The sequence below is a fragment of the Trachymyrmex cornetzi genome, unplaced genomic scaffold (assembly GCF_001594075.2).
Source record: "Trachymyrmex cornetzi isolate Tcor2-1 unplaced genomic scaffold, Tcor1.1 scaffold127, whole genome shotgun sequence".
In the NCBI taxonomy this organism is placed as follows: Eukaryota; Metazoa; Arthropoda; class Insecta; order Hymenoptera; family Formicidae; genus Trachymyrmex; species Trachymyrmex cornetzi.
This window is the reverse complement of record NW_017295839.1, coordinates 2,094,233-2,118,989: the sequence shown is the minus strand read 5'-3', so window position 1 is coordinate 2,118,989 and position 24,757 is coordinate 2,094,233. Positions and strand designations below refer to the sequence as shown.

Sequence of the window (24,757 nt, the reverse complement as noted above, 5' to 3'; positions counted from 1 at the left end):
ACAAAAATTACCGATATATTGATGTCTGTTTATATTCATCATGTGATTATATGTATTATTATATATTAGAAAAAAATAATTTTGCTACTTTAATAATAAACAATCCTTAAAAATTCGCGGTTTTAATTAATGATTTTCTGGTTAATTTAGAATCAATTTTTGTTTAGCAAGAATATTGAAGGATTGATAGTTTTCAAGTTACAATTAATTGAAAAAAAGATTTGTCCACTAAAATAACTTTCCCTTTAATAATCTTGCAAAAATATCTAGTTGCAAAATATAATCAAGAAAATTGCAATAAATGATAATATTCTTCAATATTTCAGCTAAGAAAATACAATAACTTCAAATTGATAAATCTGTCATCAAAATTAATATCATGCAAGTTTAACATAACAAATGCTTTGTATTCTAAAAAAAATAATATATATGTAAACATATTTTTATTTATTTATTTATAGATTGTATGATATTGGACATTTCCTTTCTGGTAGAATCGGAATGGTTGAATATACAGTCTTGGTCAAAAGTATTAGATATGTTTATTAACCATGATTTAACTAAATTTTAGTTCAAAAATTGATTTATGGCATTTGCTGTAAATCGTCCTTCGTTTCAAGAACCCTTTAAACTTATGTATAATGTCGGTAATTAATAGATAATAATGCAGGTTAAAAAATTCCTGATAAATGAAAAAAATATAGGTGACCAATATTTTTGGCAAAGGCTGTACCGTGCGGCGAAATGCGGAATGAGAATGAGTACATAGGTTTGTCGGTTCAAGAGATCCGCCCATCTTTTTCGTTTTTTTCAAGTGAAAGCCCCAAAAAACGCCAGGAGAATTTTCGAGCTTATGGTGTATACGCACCGATCGATTTACGACTTGTCGACTGGTGAATGTCCGGCTTCCGAGAGAGATATTTTTGCGAAATACTGAATACTGAATATAGCCCCAGACAAGCCGCTGTTGCATCAACAGAAACCACCAACAATCGCCAAAATCGCGTTCATACTCGAACACAATAATTTATTCCTCTTGCTCAAAAATTTGTAAAGAACGTTCAATATTTTGTAAACATATACAGGTAACGTTTACTTATACAGAGAAAATATTGCAATATAAATTATAAGTGTAAATTGCATACCTTTTTACAACTCCAGTTTTATTGTAAAACTAGAATATAACATTATAGCATTTATTACAATAAAGTTCAACAATTAATTATATGTGTATTTAACTCCCTTCTCCTCCCTGTGAAATGTAGGGGAGAGGACAAAAGAAACAAGGGGACAATAGTAACGTTAATATTTCTTAAACTATAATAGATACGTGTATGCGGCATGATAAAATTTTGTAGATAGATCGGCATTGAATCGTTCATTATATGTTCTCGCAGAACGTGCACAAATGCAAGAGCAGAAATTACTTTTTTCATGCATCAAGTAAATTTTATTGCGTGCACAAAATCTAAAATATGTTTTTTTTGTAATAAATGTATAATTTTTTATCTTAATATGTTTTAATGATTATCTGCGTTGATGGTTTGCACATTAATTTGTTTAAAAAATTTACTTTAAACCATAAAATACTATTAGGAAACCATAATAACATCGATGCCTGAGGTCAGTTGTAACGTTACAATTTTTTATTATCCCCGAACTTACTTGATTTTATTTTAGTATTATTTTGTTCAATGTTATTCGTATTTTTCTTCATAGAATGCTGTTAACAAAAAAACGCAAGACAGATAAGAGAAAAATTATATAAAAGAAATGTCTTTATACAAACAAACATTTAAAGAGGTTATAAAGGATCAGTTATCCAGCCATTCATGCAGCTGTAAGAAAAAGTATGACTTATGTAGTTGCGTTATGTATTATCCCCCTCTACTGTTACAATCGTTCATGGGGTTGGGACGGTTGTAACAAAATTCCTTATAGTCTTTAAACAAATATAACTGTTTTTTTAATTACATAAAAAAATTAAACCAAAGAAAATTTTGTAGCTAAATAAATTATACATCTAAAGATACATATTTTTTAAACGTAAATATTATATTTTAAATATTATAACACTTCAAAGACAAAATGTTACTTTTATCCCCGGTCTCCTCAATATTAAAATTTTATAATGTAGATTACAATACTTGTAATAGAATCAGTAAATTTTTTGTCACGTTTAAAAATGATTAAAGTAAAAATAAAAATAGCTTTGTAGCTCTCAAAATAAATTAAATACAAATAAAAGATTTATATGAGTTTATTATTTTATTCCTTCTTTTTGAGATGTCCTAACTTTAAAAATAGAAATTGTAATTATAATGGATATAGAAGTGAAAAATACAGAATTAGAAATTTAGAATTAATTACAATGTATAAATTTACATCAATTCCGTGGTTGTTGCGTAAATAGTATATTTATAAGATATATAATTTATAAACAATTAGAATGTATGTATCAACAAAGTTAATTGTGCAAATGTTCAAAATGTTGTGACTCCGAATTGAATTCTCTTCAATTAGGAAATCAAGCACAAACTACAACGAAAGCGCAAAGGATTATCGGATATAAATACTCACCTTTTCTGGTCACAGACTTTTTCCGTCACACAGCTTAGATAAAAAAATAGATATGAAGAGAAAGGAGAAAAGAGAAGAAAAGGAAACTTACGAATCACAAAATGATGAATAAGATTGAAATGAACTTTTGAATCCAATTTATTTCAATCTTATTTTAATACGTGAGCTTCCTTTTGCCTCCCCTTTACATTTCTTTCTTATCTAAGCTGTATAACGAGGAAATCCATGACCGTGAGGAAGAAGGTTATACTTATATTTGATGCTCTCTTGCGCTTTCATTGTAGTTTATATTTGACTTCGCACTGAGGAGGACTCAAATTCAAAGTCAAAATATGTTTGCAGTTAACTTTGCTGGTAAGTACGTTCTAACTGTGCGAATTATATCTTACCGTCTTATATACATATATTATTTATACACCAACAACCGCATAGGCTCACACACACACATACATACATGCATATGTAATAAAACATATTTGAACGTAATATCTGAACAAAAATATTGTCATACAATGTTAATATACTAACAAAAGAAGAAAACTTTATTCTAATTTTTATTACAATATTTTTCTCCACTAACTAGCCCTGTATAACGAAAATTTAATAACAAATAATTAATAACAAAATTTATTAAAACTTATTATTGTTGCATTTAATTAAAATTTGTTAATCTAAATTTAACTTGTAATTAATTTTAATGATCTAATTCTATTTTTCACTCCTATATTCATTATCTATGGTTGCATTATTTATGGTACGTCTATTATTAAAATTAGAACGTCTCAGAAGGAAAGAGTAAATTTAATTTATAGTTAAAATTATTAATCGATATTGTTTAAATTAACCTGATGAACAATATTGAGATTTTACTATTTTATTACAGATTATCTTGTAACATACTTAATAAGACTTTTTATACATCAATAATTTTTAAAGAGAATAGAGAAGCAAGACGAAGCGAGAAACGAGCGCTTACTGTATTATCCGTTAATTATACATTTTTTCCCAGCTTTACTTACGCACGACCTATATACGCAAGAAAACTAATTTACCGGCTCAACTAATTTCCTATTCTTCGTCCTCGCGTAACGCAGGAGACTTTAAATTTTCGTACTACGGAGTATATATGTCACGATGATTTCAAGTTCCGAAGAAGTCGTATCTCGACGTTTTATTTTCTCCGGAAATTAGAAAAATTATCTTAAATTTCTCGCGTACTCGTCCATTAGAATAAATCAATGACATACATTTTCAGTCATCGCTTCCTGTAACTTTATTGATTTTCTCCTTCTAGGATAAAAAAATCTATTGGTTTAGTTCTACTCGTTTGAATTCTGCATTTAAGTATAATTAACCAAAGTTTTTCAATTAAGTAATACATAGAAAGATTTTTTACTAAATATTCTTCTAATATTTAAATCAATATTATAAAATAAATCTTAATATTTAATAATACTCAACATATAAAATATGTTAAAAATACTATAATGCACACTCATTTCTCTCTTTCGTATCTCCCTCTCTCTCTCTCCTTCTCTCTTAGAATTTGTTAGATTTATATCTTTATTTTAGTCGAGAGAGATGCAAAAGAAAGAAAAAGGAATAGATTAAAAATGTCTCAAACATATTTTTCGATTTGCAACGTGAAATCAACCTCTTCCACGAAATATTTCTGCATCGCAAGTAATATTAGCATCATATCAGGTCTTTTGCTCGCAAAAGAGAAGAAATCGACGGGATTAAAAGAGCAGAATGAGAAGAGTTTCCGAGTCAAAGCTCGTAATTCCGTCGAACGTAAAAGTCGAACCGAGAAGGGAGAAATAGAGGGGAGGGGGAGAGAGAGAGAGAGAGAGAGAGAGGGAGGGAGGGAGAGAGAGAGAGAGATGATCTTCTTACAGTCCTCTCGCGGACTTCCGGCCACAGGCGAGCAATTGCGGCCTGAGGCTGAAGTGAACCTTTGACCTCGAGTAGCGCACTTGCGTGAACGTGCGATGGTGGTTAACAAGCCGTCCACTCGTCTCGATCAAACGTGGACGGGGTACATGGGTTTGGCGTTTAGCTACGGGTGTCGCCTTAATTGCGTATCGCTCGTAAGATCCACGAATAGACTTACGCGAATGAATGGCTGCAGAGCCAGAATATCTATAATCTCACAAAAGCATTTAAGAAAATTAAATAATAAATTAAATATTAAAACAACGTTTAGAAAGGTTAAAATATTAACTGACAAACATTATTACTTCGAAACATTATTACATCGAAATAAAAATAATTTGTGATGTAAAAATATCCGATAATATGCAATTAAAATAACGTCAAAAATTGATATAATATTAACGTTACATATAGAAAAAATAAGAATATTTTGACGCAGAAATATCACTTCCTCTTAGAGAATAGATAGAGATGTCTTTAGATTGGAGAATAATCTTCGAATTAAACATTCAAAATAATGCAACGAGAGCAAAATTTGAATTTGTAATCTCCGTCCTTAAAACTGTTTTTAACCAACTGACATTGTAAGCTCTACTAATTCTTGAGATAAGATAAAAGATTTTTTTTTTCAAAGATTCATCTATTAATTAATTTAGTTTTGCATAACTAAATTGAGTTTTACGTAACTATCTGGTAATTAGGAACAATATATTTTATTTGTTACATATGATATTTTATTTAGAGAGGTGAAAAATTTAAGTTTTTTAAATAAATCTAACTTAAATTAAGATAAGATAAGATTTTCTATTTAATTCGTTTAAACTAAATTGAGCGCATTGAATTTTACCCAAATAAAATGATATAAATAATGTATTATTTTTTTACGTATTGCAAAACTAAATTGATTAATAGAGTAATAAAATCAAGAAAAGAACAGTAATCTTTTAAACAATAAAATTGTAACCACGGGCAAGCGACAGTAAAAATTTTGCAATTTTTATTTCAAAAACTATCGATTTTTTAAAATTTTCTTTCTATATGTGCTTGAATTTTAAAAAAATATTCAACAACGTTAACAGATTTGTCAAGAAACATAATCAAATTTAAACTTTTTGATTGATGCACTTCAACCAAAAATAATCTATTTCAAAATAAACGGAAAGTGCTAAATGTACTCTATGCAACCAGGTAGAATATTTTTGTTGAAATAAAAATTCGCAGAGAGATATCATGCGTCACTGCACGCACAGAGAGAAAGAGAGTTGCGCGGATTAATATTTAGCAAGAGTGAAACGGTCCATCAGTTACAGTTACGAATCGTTGACACACATACATCGGTACATCTTCCGGTGATACATCGTATATATCCACGACATATTGAATCTGTGAGCAAATATGACTCGCGTTACGATTTTTCAACTTTTACGTCTGAATTACGATATGAGCAGGATTACGATTATCCAAGTTGAAAAGAGAAAAAAGAAACAGAGAGACTACAAGTATTAGCCTATCACTTCCTCTGTTTCTCCAAATGGGAAGAGATATAAAAGATCTCATATCTACGCGCATCCTTCATTTCCGCCGTCTTTATTTCTATTTCCGATTGGATCAAATTGAATCAAAAACGGAAGCATTTATTGAGATAATATGAAAATCGATATCAACGTCGCGACGCAAGGAAACACATATGAGTTAAACTGAGAATCTATTTATGTTACTGATTTAAATTGTTCTTTGATTGATATCTTTGATAATGTCCTTTAACCTACAGATTATAAAAAATGTGATTTGTAACAGTATAAAATACAAAGAGATATTACTTAAATCTTTCTTCAGTTTGATAGCTGAGAATGAAGTGAGTATCTCAGCTTTAAACATTGAATGTACAGAGTATGTATCACCTAATTACCGGCGTCATCGTCTCGTCTCCGCGAAACTTCGTCAGGATCAACAGCTAACCGGGAATCTTACCTGCCTGTGAGTTAATAGCTCAGCGATCCAATTAGCGACGTAGTGCGATCATGGCGCGCACTCTATTGCGAAAATTTCTATTTGACGTCTGAACGCTCCAATTGCGTATCCTATCGCTTACTGAATGTATTCTTGTATCTCGTGTTGCTGTTACAAGTTTGATACTCATGCCATAAAAATATTTTTTTTAATTGTAGAAAAAATAACTTTTTTAACGTAAAGCGTGCCTCCGATTCCAATTTTAAAAAATTACAAGAATTTCTATAAAAGTAAAAAATATTAATAAATAGATTAAAATGGAAATAAGATTATAATTATATGCTAGTGAAAATATTTAATATGTGTATGTATATATAATTAAATTTAAATTCACAAAAATAATATTTTCTGTCCAGTTAAATAATAATGTTAGAATAAAGTTCAACAGCCACATAATAAAGTTAATAATACTAATAAAAAATACATCATAATTGTACAAATAATACATATCACTATAATTCAAATAAAATTTATCATAATTATAATTTTAAAAAATTAGAATTAATTATAGCAGAAATACTGATTTTAGTTGCAGGATAAAGAATTTTAGATAAAGAATTAATTGTAAAAATATTGTGTTTTATATACTCGCTCTTAAGAGGAAATATCAATATTTATTAAATTATTAATCATTCATTATTATATCAATATATATTGTGATATATATATATTGTTTTTTTACATGCCAATGGTAGTAATTATTATGAAGCAATTAATAACGATAAACATTGTTAAATAATTAACTATAATCAATATTAGGTCATCGAAAATAATTAATATTGTTTAATTTCGCTATTAATTATTGGCACTAAATAACAGTTAGCTGCAAAAGCTATGTGGGAATCAGTCGCTGATAATAGTGTCAAGTCACAAATATGATATTATATACTTTCACGCATATATACATGTACATATATTACATATACGGATATATTTAGGATATACATATACATATACATATATGTATATGTACATGCAAAAAAATGCGTGACGACGAACATATAAGATATCTATTAAAATCGATCTTCTTCATTAAAAAATTTTTTCTAACGACTAAGAAGATTAATGCTTTGCAACGACTGCAACTTCACATTCAGTGCCTTCACGAAACTCGCCGTTAATTAAGTCCACCGCTTTCATTTGCAAGTAAATGCGTTCGCTCGCTGTCGCTCGTCCCGTCGTTCTCGACAAATTCTCGACTATCGCGTTATCAAGCGGCGACACATTCTGCACTTGAAAAAAAAAAAGAGCGCCAACACCACTCCGCGTTTGTCTGTTCGTTCAATCGTGCGACATAGTATGTATGGGCGGCCCATTTAATTAGAGCAACGACGTTGTCGACATGGCACGCCCAGAATGTCGACGAATTCGATTCTCGAGCGACACACCCGGTAGATGCGCAATTTCGCGCAATCCCGTCCGGCAATTCATCAGGATTAATCCGCCGCTGTGATGCTTCGGCGTCGGCGTCGCGACGCGCGCCGCGCGTGTTATTACGTGCCGTTGAGGATGACAACGACAGCGATATCGCGCATCGTCTACGTGACCACCATAAAATGCGGCCAGTGAGGCCCATTCCGCAGTCGAGTGTCTTTCATGACAGCTGGTAATTAATGACTCATAAATAATTAGAAATTTTTGGGAAAGGAGAATTATATTATGTCAAAGTGACTTTAATGTTGTAATTTAAATCATTAAATGTTAAAATTTGAATTGTTTACATATAATCTATAATACAAAATATATTTTTAAAGAATTATTGAAGTATACAATTATATATTAAAATATATTTCTTGATTAATTATAAGATAGAAAAAAGTTTGTTGCTCTGTAATATAACTTGCTATAAATTTTTATATTTAGTAATACAAAATTATTAAATAATTTAATGATAACAGATTAATATAAATTAATACTTTGAAAAGTTGTAGAAAAATATAATTAATTTCTATCTGTAACAACACTACCTATTAATCAGTTTAATTTTATTCAGTTTGCATTCAGAATAATTCTTAACATAAATTAATAATAAAAAATATTAATAATTGGAGATCGTTAGCAGTTTCAATATATAAATAAAATATTTTTTAAATATAATTGTATTTATGAAAGATTTTGTTTGAAGAATTCCTTAAAGGCCCGTCTACAATACACGGAGTAAGAAGTAAGAGTAAGAAATTTTGACCAATCACAGTCGAATGTGAGAAGAATAATCGACTGTGATTGGTCAATTTCTTACTCTTACTTCTTACTCCGTGTATTGTAGACGACGCCTTATAAAATGTATTCATTTTACACATTTATTGTTTATTAAGCCAGGTATTTATTTAATCATTTTAAAATTTATGTAGCTATATTTACTCAATATTAAAATATTCAAAGTACCTACAGCTAAAAATTTCATACGTTAAAATTGTTTCATATCACTGTGGCATTTTACTAAAATATGATGTACATCTCTGAAACTGTGATCTTTATTCTATTGCACACGTACATGGGAGTGGAGTATGATATGTGTAGGTGTTATTGCATTTATAACTATTTCTAAAAATAGTTTTGTTTTTTAAATTAAATTAAAATTTCCAAATGTTTGTTACTGTCTGCAAAATGGCAAATAGCACGCCATAATATGAAAACGTGCAGCGTTTCGTAACAGATGACTTTGCAATCGTGATACATCGAAAATTCGGAAGAGTGATCCGAATGAACAGTACGCGGTCCGGTTAGTTTCTGTGAAGCCTTGGGAATCGATGCCTTTGCATGATTCAAGCGTAATGCCCGCCGAACGCGTATGCACACACATACACATCTCTCTCTTTCTCCAGTATTCTGTCTGAGCACCCCGCATCGAGACGCACCCCGTATACAATCGGACTCAAGCTTCCTTTCCTCTTGAAACATTAATGCATTGTCTTTCGTCATGCAGTTATACGACGCCACGCCGGCGTCGACAAGGGCAAACGATCACTTTCGTCGGCATACGATTGCCGTTCATACCCTGTATTTCTCTTCTCCTATGTGCTGTTATTTTTCTACCACAGTTGTGCAGAACAATAGAGATCTTTCTCTCGCAACAACTCCTGTTTACAATAAAAATCGTTAAAAAACTTCACGTGATTTTATGCAATACACAATACAAAATCAATTTGAATTCAGCAGAAGTTTCATTTAAATATCGAACAGTAGAATATAGAGAATATCGTCCCAGAATACATTTATAGAAAGTAAAACTTTCCATTTACAATTGTTTACAAATTGTTGTTTTAATTTTAGAATTTCATTTTTAATTACATTTTTAATTATAGATATATTATTGTACACAATATTATCGATAATGAGAAGTATGTACAAATATATAACATTTTAATAAAGAAAATAGGGAGTAGAGTAAGTTTGTACAGCAAAAATATCAAATAAACACAAGTAATTTAAATGTTAAATTAACTTTTAATACTTAAAATCGTATATAAAAATGAAGACGTTTTGACTTGCACAGAGTATTCATGTTTATAAATTACAATAAGAAAAAATAATAATAATGCAGTTTTACATATTAAAAAAACAATATTCGAATGTAAGAGGTCATGTCAAAACAAGATTACCAATCCAATAATAATGTGTGAATAAATCGCAAAATGTAAATTCGAAATTTTACATTGTATTATAATCATCACGTCACTCAATAACATGGAAAAAGTTAAATTATAAAAATTCTTCTATTAATAATTCTTTTATTAATAACAAATTTATCGTTCTATGGTGAGAATTGTGTTAAGTTAAAAACAAAACTGTCAAGCTTAATTTAAAAAATGAAAGAAGTCTAAAAGTTAAAGAAAAAAGTTGAAAATAATGAAGCAATTTTTGAAAAATCAAGTTAATTTTTTAAAATAAAACTTACAGGGATTGTATGGAAGAGAGCCGTTAGTTATTAAATTGAAGCCTAGTCTGTGTTTGTATATAACATTTTACAAACATATATTTTGTTACTTTTTATTTATAGTAAATATTATTAAATCTATCGTAGTGCTGCTGATTCATTTTCATCAATTCACGATCATAAACGGCCATAATGCATTATCTTTTACTTTTTCGCTACGTTATTCTTTCCCTCGCGATTGCGCGATTATCCGTCGATCGTGCCATTCATTTCCCTCCTTCTTCCAGCTAGTCGGAAAAGTTTTCGAAGCGGCGGCGCGGCGCCGTAAACTTTCTCGGGCGCGCACGATCGACCATCGGGCACTCGAAGCGATTTTTGCTAGCAACACGAACTCGGCCGCGAGCTTTCTTCGCCGCTCTGAGGCATACAAAAAACATAGAATAATGCTGTGTGAGATCCGCATGAATCACCATCCGCGTGATGAGGTCGAGAACCTAAGCTTGCACTTATACGCGTCCAGGGAGATTTCTATCTTTTAACTAAATCGTTTCTAGTCCAATTACGTTGTTAAATTGGTTTTCTTTTCTTTCACACCTCCGGTAAATTAATGGAGAAGGGATTTTACTTGTAAGTCGACTAAGATTCATGTTTTTTAAATGCGAAGTGTTTATATCTTTATAAAATCATTATAAATATAATTTACAAACATATAACAAATTTAATATTATATATATAGTATATAATTTTATATATACAGTTGATCAATTGAAATAAAAAGAATAAAAGGAAATATTAATTTATGTAATATATTGACTTTTATCAGATATCAGTTTCTAATTTATAAAAATAAAGAACGAATGTTAATTCTGTACAATTTTCAAATTCCATGCAGTTTTTATAATATACAACGAGATAAAATAGCTGCTTTTTTATAACAAGATAGCGCAAATTTTATGCGACATACGAGAGAAATCCATGATAATGAAAATATGTGTAATGCGAATTAATGAAATCCAAAACTTGCACATCTCAAATTAGTCGATGACATAAAACATTTCTGGTAAAAATAACGCAATGTACACGATATTATAATAAAAACGTCAAACATCAGCAATAGTGGAGACGGAATGATGTATTGTCTATTGATCAACTATACTAATTTTGGATAATGCGCATCACATCACTTGTCTAAAAATGCAATAATGATTAATTAATTCGACAACGTGTCGACAGACACATTTGTCAATGTTCATCAAGTTAATCACTGCCACGTGTCCATATCACTTTTTCCGTATACTCAAAAGAACCCCTGCATCCTTAGATATTTTTAGTCAACTATTTTTGTTTTGAGTACGATATGTAGTAACCATAAACGTATAATATTAAAGTTTGGAAAATTTTTCAAATTTTTGAGACCCAAAGATTATCATTTAATATTTGTACTCTTAAATTTATTCAAAAAAAATATTTATTATATAATTTTATATTAAATTTTTATTTTATAACTTTAGTTTGAAATTTCTATAATAGATTTATGTTTTTCAGAGCTCTTGCAAGTTCAACTAATTTATTTAATATCGCTCTCTTGTCGAAGTGATAAGGAGTCATTTATCATACGACAACTAGAATATATATCAGGTTTTTATACCATAATGAGTTTAAATCACTCGACAAGCGTGTTCAATTTTATACGTGCCGCCTATCGGAAAGAAATTTCTCAAATATATTGGAACTTCCGCTTTAAAATCCGGTTTAAATCATCGACACGCTGAAACGAGGTAGCAGACCAAGCTAGGATCAATTAATTTATTAGACTTATTTATACCGATATTAAAGGGTAAGATATGGAGAGCTAGACACAGAGAAAAGGAAAGAGAGATGAATTCATTCTTCTATACGAATCGAAAAGTAATCATTCACCACCGAAAGAGAAAGAGAGAAAGATGAGGGGCAGGTAAAGGGCTATCCGGAAATTAAATCCTTCGAACTCGTCCGCGATAAATCACTCTTCCTCGTGAGGCGCGAATTAGGCCGCTCGATATTAAGGAAATAACAGCGATTTCATACCGCGGGATAGTTATTACCATAACTGGGTTAACGCTCGAATCACGTGGGGCGGCTTTTAACAAATATTTCCCGCGTTCGTTAACTCTTTTTCAATGCATAAACGCTCCTGCGTGAAACTTTCGACAACCGTGAAAATCGAACTACCTATGTAAAAAAAATTTTTATTTAACAACAGTTAAACAGCAGTTAAACGGCTGAAATTTTATAACGAAATATTTTACAGACTTTAAAATATGAGACGTCACCTTTAACTTTTAACCTAAATGAAAAGAGGATTAATTCAGTCAAGTATGAGAATTGTATTTGTTTAATCCATAGACTGTTGTGTTCAATGTCAACATGAGGTACAATTCAAGTGGCAGTTACGTTTAGCACGATAAACTTATACAGTAAGGATACAAAGCTGGATGAAAAGAGAGGTGTGCGACATTTCAAGACCGGGTCGCATAGATACGACGATTATATCCGGAATTTCCATTAACAATGCACGCGCAAGAGAAACTGTAGGTGCAACGCGGAAACCGCGAAGCACCCGCGGGGCGTTCACATACACGTCTATTCGCTCTATACTACTGCCATACCAATATTATTCCAATTACGGCACGCCGTAGTGCAACTTGCGTGTCGAATAATACCTCGGTTATCGTCATTTTTAATCCACAATACGCTTGGTTGTAAAATGAAACATAATATATAGTAACAAAATCATATAATAATTTGATTTCAATAAATGCAATGCGAAATATGAAAAAGGATATCGAATAATTATTTTAAGAACAAATAAATAACAATTATCTATATAATATTCATTTTACACACACACACGCATACACATAACTGTATCTCATCCCTTTCTCAATCTACTCTGTATCATTTTGTCACGTACTTATTATACTGGGTGTTGTGAAAAATATCGCATAAAAACCAACATATTATATTATATATAAAATAAATTATTTTTTAAATAATATCGAGGGATATAATGGTAACAAATGAATATCATTAATAAAATTAATTAATGAAAATGTTGTAGAATGGCAAAGTAAAGGAATTTCGGATTTGCCACAATAAGTATCCTAAAAATTAAAAATGTATTATATGTAAGTAAATATTAGTAAGACAAATATTATATATAAGATGCATTAGATGTCATAATATATGTGTGTATATGTATACACATATAAGTATAACACACATGCATATATATTTAATTTAAAACAGTAATAAAATTATTATATAGTTTAAATGTATTATGTACATAATTTTTAAATGATTTTGGATTAATCTTCGATATGAACAAAAGTAATATATATTACTATAATATTACTATAATATTTATTACTTTTATCTATAAATCAAAGGTTTATCGGTAATAATCATAGTTTGAGATGCAAATTATGGTTCATAAAAGTTAATGTCTAATTTTTTAAATGGATGAGAGACGTTATAACTGTATTGCGTGCCAACCCACATATTGTCGAGTTCATCATCAGTGATTGCCGAGGTTGCAAATCGAGTTCGCGACAAGCAACGCTATAAAAAAAGGAGAACGAAAAAAAAGGAGAGAGGAAAAAAGAGCAGGTCATATGCTCTGAAACTCCACCCTGTCTGGCGTGCGAATGCACATCCTGAAAATTTGAAACTGTTGTCCCACTGGGAAAAAAAGGAGGAAAACTAGGAGAGTCGTCGTCCAAATGAATCGTGGACAATAGGAATATATGATATACATATAATGATATGACGATGCAACGGTAAATAATTATGCGGACAAAGACTTGAAACTTTTTAATTATTTCATAAAATGGATCAAACACGATTTGTATATATTAATTATACAAATTAAATTATTTTTTCATGTGATATTTTATTATATTTATTTCGCTTCTTCGCTGTGCAATCAACCAGACTGCAATGAAATGCATTACAAGTGCGTACGAAAGACCTATATTTGTCAATTAAATGAAGCCAAAGCGAATGAAAGTTCAATAGCAGAATAAATGCGATGGTAGAACAGTGTGCGTCGCTTTGTAAATTGTTTAAATACTACGTGAAATCTATAAAATGTGAATGTGATTTAGTGAAGAGCTTGAACAAGGTTCTTCCTTTGATGTGCACGCTCAATATTCGTCTCTCTCTCTCTCTCTCTCTCTCTCTCTCTCTCTCTCTCTCTCTCTCTCTCTCTCTCTCGACATTTTACGATATTTTATAGTAGTTGGATTTCATAAATTTCTCGCCATAGATTTTACATTTTATTAACCAATTTCTCCCGAAAAGAACTATTGGTATACAACGGAATGCAAAGGTTCCATTATTTCGAAATTCAATAAAATGGAGTATTGTATGTATGTATGAATAATTGTACTGTACGTAATCGTAGACAAACACACATTATGTGTACATAAATACATAAATTGCATATATGCATATAAACGTACACTATATGTACATATAATTTAGCGAGTTATGCACAGATTACTGCATTAATAATTTTTTAATTACATAATTTAATTATGCAATTAATGTAGTAATCTGTACATATGCCTACAAATTAAATTTTGCTTAAATATATATATATATATGTATTAATCGAGCATTAAAGAATCTATTATAAAAAATAATGCAATATTTTGTATGCCTCGTTTAAGTTTAAAGATCTGAAAGATCCAATAAAAAATTCTTTATAAAACAAATTAATTAAAATGTAAAATAAAATTATGTCATACAAGGTTTTATTTTTTAAAAAAGAAATTATTTAGAAAATTATAAAATTAAAATAGTATATTAATGCTTTTTAAAATTATAATTGCTTTTGTAAGAATATTATATTAAACATAGAAAGAAAATTTTTCTCATCAACAGTTATTAAAATATTTTAAATTTTTGAGAATTTTTTTGCTGTTTCAAATTTTTATTCTCTAATAAGTAAAATAAAAAAATAAATTTAACTGTATTGATGTAATTAACGATGCAAATTTATCAATGTAATTCATACATTTTTACCGTTTATAAATTTTGTATAAGTACTCACGTAAAATTTAACGCGAGACTACTGTGTTGCCAGAATAATGTACATGCGAGAGCGTTAAAATTTACGGTGTGTTCTCACTCGCTTGTTCGATTTTCGTCGTTTTTCAAAGTGTTACCGCGTAAAGTGCATCTTGCTATATTTATACTTAGCTTACGAATTACAAAATATATACAAATTTTAATAAAAGAGTTTAGTAAAGCACGCAGCTTAATATATTGACGATGACTAACAATCAATAATGCCTAGTGATTATTAATCGGTTTGCGTTATGCAATGCCAGGATAATATCGCGAGAGAAACGATCCGTCTCGCTAATTGCGACGCGCGATATATCGCGCAACTGATGTCGAACGCGACGTAATTAGTGCGTTAGTCATTAAAGGCATCAGATTCAACGTCAGAATCTGAGAAATTATGGTCGTATGCAACAACTACCGCTTGGCTATAAACTCAAGAATGTATTAATGTAGATAGAAGCTCTATTTCATTTCATAAAAATAAATTAGTTTTAATTTCACAAAATATCACACTGTGAGTGTATAAATTGTATGAAAGAATACGTGAATATAGAGTTTTCGCTGTAATCTTTAAAAATATTTAGCTTCGATATACTTTTTCCGTCTAAAAAGGAGTTTCTTGAATCTTCTTTTGAAAAAACTTAGTACTGCTAATATAATACTATTTAAAACAGAACTTAACAGAAAAATAACAAATCTTTTGCATGTAATGAACTCGACGCTTGTCGATTGGACTCGATTCGACTATTTAAGATTATTCAGTGCCATTGTAAGTCTTGAGAAGCCCTTATTTCAACACGATTATAAATATTTATCTTTTATGAGGCACTTAGTAACTGCGTAGCGAGACGCATTGGCAATTCGCGTGTCACGTCGTGAATTTTTCACGTCGTTTTAGCTGTGGCACTGCCATGGAATATCGATGACCTTTAAGTGGTATTTCTAAATTCGGAAGCCAGACGAGTGCACAGCACGACCTTTAGAGAACACCCCTTTCCATTTACTATTTTCCAATCATTGCGATATCAACCCCTTTCATCGCCCCTCTCTTTTTTTTCTTAGTTTCAATATATTTATTTTATTATAAGTTCTCTCTCTCTCTCCCTCTCCCCCCCCCATCTTTCACCTTTCTACATTCAACTAATAAAAATTTTTTATATTGCAAATAAAGTTAACAAAAAACTGACAAATTTTTGACAGCTTATTAATAGACACACGTGCAATATTTCGATAGTGATATAATTGGTGTATTCGAATTATTATTGCGAAGTTGAAAGCTGCATTCGCGCTGAACGGCTAAATACCGTCGAATACAACTCGACATATGCTCGTTCTCCGTGGGATTTGCATCGCTCGGCAAGTCAAACGACGGGTAATCCCGTGTGTGACCACGACACCGTAGATATACCTATCTCTGTTATGTAACACACAATTTTCCGTGTTCTCGGTCGGCGAGAAGTACATCTCTCTGCCGAGGGATTATAGTTTAGTTACCTTTTCGTGTTTTTCACCGCATTACGTGACTTATAATGCGAAAGAAGAAATCAGATTTACCTAGCTCTCACTTCATTTTGCATTCTGGCAGATTCACGATGTTACAGCATAAAATTTATATTTTGTAAATCTGTCTATGTCATTGCGAATGAAATTTTAATTGTAAATCAACAATTTTTTTTCGATTAACTTTTCGCATAATTGAAAAGATTAGGTAACGCATGATCTTAGTACTTTTTAGAATTAAATAGTTTTAATTTAGAAAATTGAAAATTAAAAGGATTAAAAAAATTTTTTTCAATAAAAAATCTTAATCTCAAGGATAATGTATTTTTATATACGCATACGTGTATGATAGAGTCCAAGTGAAACTTTTGCCGAAACTGAACCGAAACACTCCGCTACATATCAATTTCAATCGAAATCGAAACTAAAATTGAAAAATAGCAATCCCATAAAAGCCATATGTATAGACATGCCCATATATCATATATTTTTTCTTCATAAATATCATAATTTATTGAAACAATAATTAAATTTTGATTATATGTGTTAATTTTGGCCAAGGAATATAAGTACTTCTTCTTTATAAAAACATCATAATTTAATTATTGAAAAACAATAATTACACATATTAAAATTAATATTTATGAAGAGTTATGTAGTTTCAGTCGAAACTGACACGTAATGAGTGTTCATTTTCAGTTTTGGTGAAAGTTTCGGTCGGACTCGAGTGTATGAGATCTTCCATAATTATGGAATTTATAACATAAATTACTTTTAGAATGTTATTTTGACTATAAATTATAAATACATTACGTGAATTTCCTAATGTTCTACGTTTTTTCACAAATTTATTAATAAAAATTTACAAATGATTCGCAATTGTCATAACATTCTTTTAACCAAAATTATGTTATTTTTTAAATTGTTTGTTGTGATTAAATAGTTATAAAAAATACATATATAGTTGCAAAAAATATATAGGATGGATAAATAAAAATATATATTCAACATTTTATCTCTCAAATTGAATATTTCAGCAGAAAGTTTTAGATGACACCTTTGTTTGGTTTTGAAAAATATGAAAAATGATAATCATATAGTATCTTTAATATGTTGTGTCTTCATTAATATCATGTCGTTACTTTTTTATAATAAAATCGTTTTAAAGCTTAAAATCATCCTAATTTTTCTTGTCAAATAGTAAAAGTAAATATGTATCTTTATATCTCGAAAATAAATATTGTGTGAATTTCTTTATTTTAACAGGAAAGAAGATAGTCTATATGTAGTTATTCCATTCGGATAACGGAATACGGAATATTGAAATAGTTGGACATTCAAATAATGGAGCTTCCGATAACGGAGATTCTACCTTCTAGTCGATTACATCGTTGTTCCGGCTTCGACAACGTTGTTCACGCTTCAATCGTCGGTCTCTGGTATTCGACTTTTGCGATATTCGATCGGTTCGATTCGCTAATGGAGGAAGCGACGTTTCGACGCTTTGTCGATCGGTCGGAAATATGGATATTTTCGGTTCGTTAGGGATTACAAGCCCAGTAGCTGTAACTCTCCGCGTGCAATATTTATTCCACATCTCGTTTCGTTCCAGTATTCCGATATTTCGTTGCTTTCTCTGTTATATACCTGGCGATGTCTATGTCGCGCGATAGTAATGGCGAAAGTATTTCATACCCGATCGCTATTTTTGCTCGACTAGCGATTTAGCCACGGCGTTTCTATTCACAATCCGATCGATGCGCATAGTATATGCATGACTGGAATATCTGCCGCAATTTTTCCCTTTCGGAACAGTTCTACAGCCGATCAAACGTTCCCTATGATCTGCATGCTGACTATGGTCAACCAGAAAAATATACAAATCTTTTTGTTCTTAAATCGTAATTCATCGGGATATATTAATATTAAATTTAAAAAATGCATATATTTACAATATGATTTACATCAAAAGTTTAATAACAATTTAATAAATTATGTTTAATAGGATTGTCCTTGATTAAAACACAACGTTGGATCGTTTGTACATTTACTGCTTTAGTGAAAGAAAGTCAAATTAAAATTTGTAATGTAACAGTCTGTTAAAATTATATTCTTTTAAAAATAAATATATTTTATTTTATTTTACTTCGTTTTATTATTCTATTTAATTAATATTATGTAATATAGTGTAAATGCAAATACGATAAAAAATAAAATAAAAGTAATTTGGACAACAGAACATGCATTTTGTTATATTTATTTTATAAAAATTAGTAGATATTTATAAAATGAAAGAATACTAGATATTTTTTTAGGATAATGAATCATTAATGGTTTAAATTTGAAAAACATAATAAAGAAAAATGCAAATACATTTCCATGAAATTTAGTTGCCTAAATATGAAAAATGGCTTGAATAATATTATTTTGGCGAAACAAAAACGAAGATATTTCTGATAAAAGTATTGCGAAAATAAATACGATCAACTTTTAACTAATTGGACATCGTTGTTATCGGGATTTCATGTTTTCTCCATTCTATCCTACACAAACGCGTAAAACGGAATCTAAACAAACGGTGCTTATTTTTTGACTTGTCAGACCGAAATTAATTTATAAAACAATTTTTGTTAAAATTTAGATCCTCCAATGTGTGAACTTTATTAATAACTATTTGGGGAAATATTTATACATAAATTGGAAAATCTAAATATTTTATACACGCTATACATATATATATATGTATAGATACATATAAAAAAAAATAAAGTATAAATAATATATGATAATAAAATCTGTCCAAATAACCTATATCGAAAGAAATAAGTTCCTACATTGTAACTTCAAAATTATAAGTAATGGTTGACAAACGAAAAGGAAACATGAGAAAGAAACTAGATCCAAAGCACGAATCGTTGTTTTGTAAAAGTTCGAAATATAAATCGCAATTTAAGAACGGCGCGCGGTATTATCCACATCTCTTTCCTTCACCCGACTTAAACACAATCGATCATGGCCACCGCGGAGATGGATTGTGAGGAGGCAGGCATTATTTCAGAACAATATCCGCGTATCCGATACGAAATTCTGAGGTCATTGAACCTGCGATTCGGACCTTCCTGAGTGTAATTGGGAAGAACGTCTATGTAATTGAAACGATACTGTGTTCTAATGGACAGAAACTAATATTTCTCAACACCTTGATAATAGATACTAGTCTTGACCGATGGTATCTAATTTCTCTTTACGTTACGTTAGCTCAGATATTTATTTTCTTATAATCATTTTCGTAATTTCACTCTAACCAAATGTAAAAAGTAGAGATGCATCGGATATCCGGGAAGAATCGCCAGAAATCAGATATCCAGCAATGTTTTCCGGATATTCGGCATTTCTAGTAAAAAATTTAAAAATACATAGGTAGGGTTAAAAATCGAAAATGCTTTTCATTTTTAAGTATTGAAAATTGTAAGAATTTAAAGAATTTTTGAAATTTTGGCAATATTTTAAAAGTAATGTTCAGAATTTTAGAAGTATTCGTGATTTCACGTTTCAATGCTATAAAGGGAATGAGAGAAAAAGAGGGGGGAGAGAAACAAAGAGCATGTATCTTTTTCTATAATATTTTTCTCCCACAGTCAATAATTTGCAAGAAAAGTAGAAATTGTAGTAAAACATCTCGATTTAAACAGTAATGCGCGCACGAGATAAAGGGCGAGGTTCTAGCCGACGGCGCAATTAAAATTTTTGGCAACCGCAAGTTCGGTACCCCAAAAAAACCTTCGAGCCTCGGGAGAAACTACTAGCCATTAGCGAGAAGCATCCCCTGCATCCAAGTTCAGCTTGCAGGGTGAGTGAAAGCGAAAGGGAGAGAGCAAGAAAATCGACGAAGAGTAAGAGAAACAGGTAGGAGAGAGAGAGAGAGAGAGAGAGAGAGAGAGAGAGAATCGGCCCATTTCACGGGCTTTAAACACTCCGCCCCGGAAAAGAAAAAGGAAAAAAGTAGGAAGGTTTGGTAGAATCTGATTCTAGCCATTCGCCCGCTGCTGATTTCCTGCTTGCTGCCTTCTGGAAATAAGGGTGGAGACTTTTCGCGGCGGATGCGCATGATACCAGTTCTTCCTTTTCCACCTTCATCCTATATTTCTTTTGTTTCCCCTCCCGTTTTATACGAAAAAGCCTAGTTTCGGGCACTCTAAAAAGAAATGACGTATGCGTGCAAAGGGGAAATGAGGGTGGAAGATGCATGGGGAGGATACGAGGGGTGATATGAGAAGAATAAGAGGAAAGCTCGCTTCAAAGGGCGATTTGTCGACAGTCAACATGACAAAGACATTAGTCGGCCCGAGGGCGAGAAGGGATGACCCCTTCGGATCATTAAGGAAAAACAGCAGTGTAAAGGGGATTGCAGAAAGATGGGAGGGAGGGAGGAAAAATGCAAAGGCCTTGCCGGAGGTAACTGCGCCACGGAATTCTTGCTAAGCTGTCTCAAAGGATGTCACACGCGGAAAAATTAATTTTTTCCTGCGTCGTCCTTTTAAAAAAAATCCTTTTTTTATTCCCCCCTCCCTCCCTCTCTCTCTCTCTCTCTATCTCTCTCTCTCTGCTTTACTTTTTATCTTTATTCGTTATTTGCAAACAGTGCTTTTGATGAAAATTCTAGCGCTTCCCATCTCGCGTGAAAACGAATGCACTCTTCCGGATGGTTTGTCCTGTTCGATGTGTTCCACATCTTCTAGCTTTGCTGGTTTGGAAGAGGATCACAGAAATCTAGATTGTTATTTTCTTTTGGTTTTCTTTCATCCTTAAAACCGTTTTATAGGATGCACAATTGCCCAATTTGAAAGGAAAGTATTAAATTCATTTATAATTAAACGTAGATTTAACTCAATGTATTAATTTTATTACTCATTTAATAATCTCAAATTAATCCGTTTACAAATTGTTTGTAAATAACGAATAGGAATAATAATGGGGGGGTTAAAAGAACAATGTAGAAAAAATTAATTTTTATATATATTTATCACGTTTTCTATCTTCTTTCTTACATAGAAATAGAAAAAAAATTTTTCTTTTATGAATAGCTTCTTTATAATAGAATACAGTACACCAAATCAAGAGCTGAGAGCAAACGAGAAGTTTGTAAAAACTTGAGATGCAAAGAAATTCAAAAACAACGTCAGGACGAAGACGACATTGACGGTCGTTTCAATTGATAGCGCCTGCGGCTTTCAAGAACCTTACACAAATAAGTTTCAAACATCCGTAATCTCTCTGTGCTCTTTCTCATCTCCTCCTACCTTTTTTCTTTCCCCTCTTTACACTTTCGATTCGGGCTTTCAGCAGAAACCGCCAATAAACGAAAGAGTGAGAGGAAGAGAGAATTGGCAAGCTGTGTGTGTGCTCCTACGACCGATCGAAACCTTCATGGTAGGAAAGAGCTTTTCGCGGTACGAGGAAAATTCCGGTTGCTGAAGGCATGGACGATAGAAGGAGGACGGTGTGAGCAGACTTGGATCATAGATCGATCCGGGGACAAACATTTCCAATCAGCGTGGAAAAGGGACTGGCGAACGTTATCGTCGCCTTTTCGCCTTAATTTTTTTTGCTCGCTGATACAGAGACTAAGAGAAGGCGTGACAGGGGGCTGTCGATTTTTATCGAGTTACAAAGGGCGAGGAATTAGCGTTAAGCGAAAGTGCAGAGAGCTAAAGCTTAGAAATTAAATTTCCTCGGCCAGATGTTTCGTCCGCTTCTCACGAATAGACGTCTGCTTTTCCTCCGCCATGTCCACAGCCGGAAAACAATAATGGGATCTGACGGGGAGTCAAAGGAAAGAAGGGCAAATCGCAATCTCATTTGACAAATAACAGATTAAACAAAAAGTTATTTATGAATGACGTTCTTTGAATAAGTCTTTGAATCTCGCTTTCTTGCTTAAATGTTGTGCTTCATATTATTAATTCAAATTACTTGTTTAAATAAAAAATGATTTTGTATTTCTCTACTCGATTTTTTTAAAACATTTTAATTCCTTCGACTTATACAATTATATAGAAATTTTATTACTTACCGAAAATCGCCAATCTTCACCACAAATACAGAATTTACCAATTTTCTACGCACTACTGGATAAAATAATTAAATCATCTGAAAAAGAAAAAAATAAAATCCAGAATTAACAAAAAATTTAATAAATAAAGTTAAGCAAAATCTAATTTTAAAATTAAGAAAATATAAGAGAGTGGTTTCTTTTCCTTCTCTTTCCTAAAATCAAAATTATAGCTAAACTATTTTATTAACTAATAATAATTAAAAACTATTCTAATGTATTTTTAGAAGAATCTTATAAAGAAAACAATAAAAATTTTTATCAAATTTACTAAAAACTATATAGGGTAAAATCATTAGTGAATCATTCCTTAAAAAAAATTCATATTTTTATCCAAAACAATATCAAATTAATAAAATATTTAATAGTCATGATTGATCATAAAGATTATATTATGAATGATTTTGTACCATTTCATTACCGTTTTAATTTGAATTAAGTAAAATAATGACAATTATCCACAATTAAACCCCACGTACTATTAGCGGATCAATTCACCAAATGCTTTATCCTTTTTGATGGCGTTATTACATCCCATAAGAATAATAAAAATGATTTGCGCATACATATCGTAAAATATATATAACGAAATTATGATTGATGATCCACATCTAGTTCTAGGGTTTAATTGTGGATTATGATGCAATTTTAACACATTCAAGTTTATTTAAAATTAATGACAGTTAAAAATCAATCATAATTAAAAAAAATTAATAAAAATTAAACGTTTAATAATATAAAACATTTAAATTATGAATAGTAACACTTTTTGCATATGGACAGGTATACTATTTTATATTCTATTTTGATACTTAAAATAAATAAATCTTTTTGGGCATCATTTCTAAGATTGGACAAGTTTTTAAACATTTTTATAATAAATTTACGCAATAAAAGTATAGTTATAACATAGTGATTAAATCATACCCGCGGACTTAATCTCAACTGAGCATAACGTTGATTTTTCCATAAAATCTGATTTTTTCCATTCCATCTAATACTATTTACTACTTACTATAAAAGCCATAAGGCGATTCTTATGATATTACACTTTGAATTAATTTTTAAAGATACATACGTCAGTTAACTTCGCATATTTAATTAGTTAACGACATCAATAAAATATGTAGCACTGTTCCTAATAAATTAAATTCAATGGACACTTAAAAAAAACATAAAACAAATGCTAAAGAATCTTGTGATATGTATCATTTAATGGAAAATACTATAATTATTTAAATAAAAAGTGATTTGGAATTAGATGTTCGATCCACATCTAGTGCTTTTACTAAATATTTAAATAACAATCAGAAGCAAAGTGGATACGAAGAACTTCCAATTAGCTGTATTTTATAATTGCACGACGGAAGTTTCGATTAAGAAGAATAAAGAGTTCCTAGAACTGTGTAATTCGACTTCGAATTAGTCAATTAACTATGATACTATTTTACTATTTTACCATCACTACAGTTGATTTATATTTGGATTTCCATCTCATGATTGAGACAAAGTTATGAAATATTCGATCAACCATACGATTGGCCCCTTAACTAATTGTTTTCATATTACTAACACCTCTGTATTATATTTGCGACAAAACTAGTACATTAATTGCCGCAAGAATGGAGCGA

At 30.8% G+C, this 24,757-nt stretch overlaps 1 protein-coding gene across 3 annotated transcripts in view; it reads right to left on the bottom strand.

Annotated features, from left to right (window-relative positions):
* Con (leucine rich repeat protein connectin) overlaps nucleotides 1-24,757 on the bottom strand; it is a 140,742-nt gene that overhangs the window by 78,353 nt on the left and 37,632 nt on the right. Inside the window, exon 2 of one of the 3 annotated variants that reach the window (XM_018522111.1) lies at nucleotides 23,088-23,164. The exons of 1 other annotated variant lie outside the window; for it this stretch is intronic. The gene's annotated coding sequence lies outside the window, so the exon portion shown is untranslated. Of the gene's footprint in view, nucleotides 1-986; nucleotides 1,000-23,087; nucleotides 23,165-24,757 lie in introns of those variants that run through there. One more of the 3 variants, XM_018522114.1, reaches the window with a different exon arrangement.